We start from the raw sequence: 4315 nt of genomic DNA on the forward strand, positions 1-4315 counted from the left end.
AACCTCTTCGCAAAACATATTTCCTCTCTTGCATGGCCCCACATGAATATAGAATCCCTCCACAATCCTAGAGCGACTGATAAGATTCAGATATTGAAGAATAGCTTTTCCAAAGGGCAACCTCAATGGTGGGATTTGAACCGACACCTCAACACACCTCATCAAGCACTTGAGACCACTCGGCCTGACAACACATTTGTTAAATGTCTCGATGGCATCGATATATGGCCCTGCCATTGCTCTGCCTAACTTTCATATTTCAATCAGGGGTTTACATACAGCAACTAGAGTTTGTTAAGGTCTTTTGCCACTCAATTATTACAGGATGAGGTGGCCGAGTGGTTAAGGCGATGGACTGCTAATCCATTGTGCTCTGCATGCATGGGTTCGAATCCCATCCTCATCGTGTAACCAGTACAATTCTGTGCTTTATTATGGCATTGGAAGATTTTGACTTACACAAACACTGGTAAGATGGCCTACTGCCACCGCGAGAGCACAAGACAAGGTATCTTAGTGGTGAAGGCGATGAACTACATGTGTGGATCATAACACCAACCTCTTCGCAAAACATATTTCCTCTCTTGCATGGCCCCACATGAATATAGAATCCCTCCACAATCCTAGAGCGACTGATAATATGCATGTATTGAAGAATAGCTTTTCCAAGGGCAACCACGATGGTGGGATTTGAACTGACACCTCAACACACTTCATCAAGAACTTGAGACCACTCGGCCTGACAACACATTTGTTAAATGTCTCGATGGGATAGACACATGGCACATCCATTGCTCTGCCTAACTTTCATTGATTTCAATCAAGGGTTTCATACAGCAACTACAGTTTTTTAAGGTCATTTGTCACGTAGATGTTACAGGATTAGTTGGCCGAGTGGTTAAGGCGATGGACTGCTAATCCATTGTGCTCTGCATGCATGGGTTCAAATCCCATCCTCATCGTGTAACCAGTACAATTCTGTGCTTTATTATGGCATTGGAAGATTTTGACTTTCACAAACACTGGTAAGATGGCCGACTGCCACCGCGAGAGCGCAGGACTTGCTATCTGAGTGGTGAAGGCGATGAACTACATGTGTGGATCATAACACCAACCTCTTCACAAAAAAGATTTCCTCTCTTACATGGCCCCACATGAATATAGAATCCCTCCACAATCCAAGAGCGACTGATAAGATTCACTTATTGAAGAATAGCTTTTCCAATCCCACTCAATGGTGGGATTTGGGATTTGAACCGACACCTCAACACACCTCATCAAGCACTTGAGACCACTCGGCCTGACAACACATTTGTTAAATGTCTCGATGGGATCGATATATGGCCCTGCCATTGCTCTGCCTAACTTTCATGGATTTCAATCAAGGGTTTACATACAGCAACTACAGTTTGTTAAGGTCTTTTGCCACGTAAATATTACAGGATGAGTTGGCCGAGTGGTTAAGGTGATGGACTGCTAATCCATTGTGCTCTGCATGCATGGGTTCGAATCCCATCCTCATCGTGTTACCAGTACAATTCTTTGCTTTATTATGGCTTTGGAAGATTTTGACTTTCACAAACACTGGTAAGATGGCCTACTGCCACCGCGAGAGCACAAGACTTGGTATCTTAGTGGTGAAGGCGATGAACTACATGTGTGGATCATAACACCAACCTCTTCGCAAAACATATTTCCTCTCTTGCATGGCCCCACATGAATATAGAATCCCTCCACAATCCTAGAGCGAATGATAAGATGCATGTATTGAAGAATAGCTTTTCCAAGGGCATCCTCGATGGTGGGATTTGAACTGACACCTCAACACACTTCATCAAGAACTTGAGACCACTCGTCCTGACAACACATTTGTTAAATGTCTCGATGGGATAGACAAATGGCACATCCATTGCTCTGCCTAACTTTCATTGATTTCAATCAAGGGTTTCATACAGCAACTACAGTTTTTTTAAGGTTATTTTCCACTTATATATTACAGGATGAGGTGGCCGAGTGGTTAAGGCGATGGATTGCTAATCCATTGTGCTCTGCATGCGTGGGTTCGAATCCCATCCTCATCGTGTAACCAGTACAATTCTGTGCTTTATTATGGCATTGGAAAATTTTGACTTTCACAAACACTGGTAAGATGGCCGACTGCCACCGCGAGAGCACAAGACTTGGTATCTTAGTGGTGAGGGCGATGAACTACATGTGTGGATCATAACACCAACCTCTTCACAAAACATATTTCCTCTCATGCATGGCCCCACATGAATATAGAATCCCTCCACAATCCTAGAGCGACTGATAACATTCAGGTATTGAAGAATAGCTTTTCCAAAGGGCAACCTCGATGGTGGGATTTGAACTGACACCTCAACACACTTCATCAAGAACTTGAGACCACTCGGCCTGACAACACATTTGTTAAATGTCTCGATGGGATAGACACATGGCACATCCATTGCTCTGCCTAACTTTCATATTTCAATCAGGGGTTTACATACAGCAACTACAGTTTTTTAAGGTCTTTTGCCACGTAAATATTACAGGATGAGGTGGCCGAGTGGTTAAGGCGATGGACTGCTAATCCATTGTGCTCTCCATGCATGTGTTCGAATCCCATCCTCATCGTGTAACCAGTACAATTCTCTGCTTTATTATGGCATTGGAAGATTTTGACTTTCACAAACACTTGTAAGATGGCCTACTGCCACCGCGAGAGCACAAGACTTGGTATCTTAGTGGTGAAGGCAATGAACTACATGTGTGGATCATAACACCAACCTCTTCTCAAAACATATTTCCTCTCTTGCATGGCCATACATGAATATAGAATCCCTCCACAATCCTAGAGCGACTGATAAGATGCATGTATTGAAGAATAGCTTTTCCAAAGGCAACCTCGATGGTGGGATTTGAACTGACACCTCAACACACTTCATCAAGAACTTGAGACCACTCGGCCTGACAACACATTTCTTAAATGTCTCGATGGGATAGACACATGGCACATCCATTGCTCTGCCTAACTTTCATTGATTTCAATCAAGGGTTTCATACAGCAACTACAGTTTTTTAAGGTCATTTGCCACGTAGATATTACAGGATGAGGTGGCCGAGTGGTTAAGGCGATGGACTGCTAATCCATTGTGCTCTGCATGCATGGGTTCAAATCCCATCCTCATCGTGTAACCAGTACAATTCTGTGCTTTATTATGGCATTGGAAGATTTTGACTTTCACAAACACTGGTAAGATGGCCGACTGCCACCGCGAGAGCGCAGGACTTGGTATCTGAGTGGTGAAGGCGATGAAATACATGTGTGGATCATAACACCAACCTCTTCACAAAACAGATTTCCTCTCTTGCATGGCCCCACATGAATATAGAATCCCTCCACAATCCTAGAGCGACTGATAAGATTCAGGTATTGAATAATAGCTTTTCCAAAGGGCAACCTCAATGGTGGGATTTGAACCGACACCTCAACACACCTCATCAAGCACTTGAGACCACTCGGCCTGACAACACATTTGTTAAATGTCTCGATGGCATCGATATATGGCCCTGCCATTGCTCTGCCTAACTTTCATATTTCAATCAGGGGTTTACATACAGCAACTAGAGTTTGTTAAGGTCTTTTGCCACTTAATTATTACAGGATGAGGTGGCCGAGTGGTTAAGGCGATGGACTGCTAATCCATTGTGCTCTGCATGCATGGGTTCGAATCCCATCCTCATCGTGTAACCAGTACAATTCTGTGCTTTATTATGGCATTGGAAGATTTTGACTTACACAAACACTGGTAAGATGGCCTACTGCCACCGCGAGAGCACAAGACAAGGTATCTTAGTGGTGAAGGCGATGAACTACATGTGTGGATCATAACACCAACCTCTTCGCAAAACATATTTCCTCTCTTGCATGGCCCCACATGAATATAGAATCCCTCCACAATCCTAGAGCGACTGATAATATGCATGTATTGAAGAATAGCTTTTCCAAGGGCAACCACGATGGTGGGATTTGAACTGACACCTCAACACACTTCATCAAGAACTTGAGACCACTCGGCCTGACAACACATTTGTTAAATGTCTCGATGGGATAGACACATGGCACATCCATTGCTCTGCCTAACTTTCATTGATTTCAATCAAGGGTTTCATACAGCAACTACAGTTTTTTAAGGTCATTTGTCACGTAGATGTTACAGGATTAGTTGGCCGAGTGGTTAAGGCGATGGACTGCTAATCAATTGTGCTCTGCATGCATGGGTTCAAATCCCATCCTCATCGTGTAACCAGT

At 43.6% G+C, this 4315-nt stretch overlaps 2 non-coding genes across 2 annotated transcripts; both read left to right on the forward strand.

Annotated features, from left to right (window-relative positions):
* The first annotated feature begins 324 nt into the window (after positions 1-324).
* trnas-gcu (transfer RNA serine (anticodon GCU)) lies at positions 325-406 on the forward strand. The gene has a single exon. It is a non-coding gene; the product is annotated as a tRNA-Ser (tRNA).
* A 3261-nt stretch (positions 407-3667) lies between these two features.
* On the forward strand, positions 3668-3749 carry trnas-gcu (transfer RNA serine (anticodon GCU)). Its single transcript has one exon. It is a non-coding gene; the product is annotated as a tRNA-Ser (tRNA).
* The last annotated feature ends 566 nt before the right edge of the window (positions 3750-4315 follow it).

The sequence above is a fragment of the Oncorhynchus kisutch genome, linkage group LG25 (assembly GCF_002021735.2).
Source record: "Oncorhynchus kisutch isolate 150728-3 linkage group LG25, Okis_V2, whole genome shotgun sequence".
Classification (NCBI taxonomy): domain Eukaryota; kingdom Metazoa; phylum Chordata; class Actinopteri; order Salmoniformes; family Salmonidae; genus Oncorhynchus; species Oncorhynchus kisutch.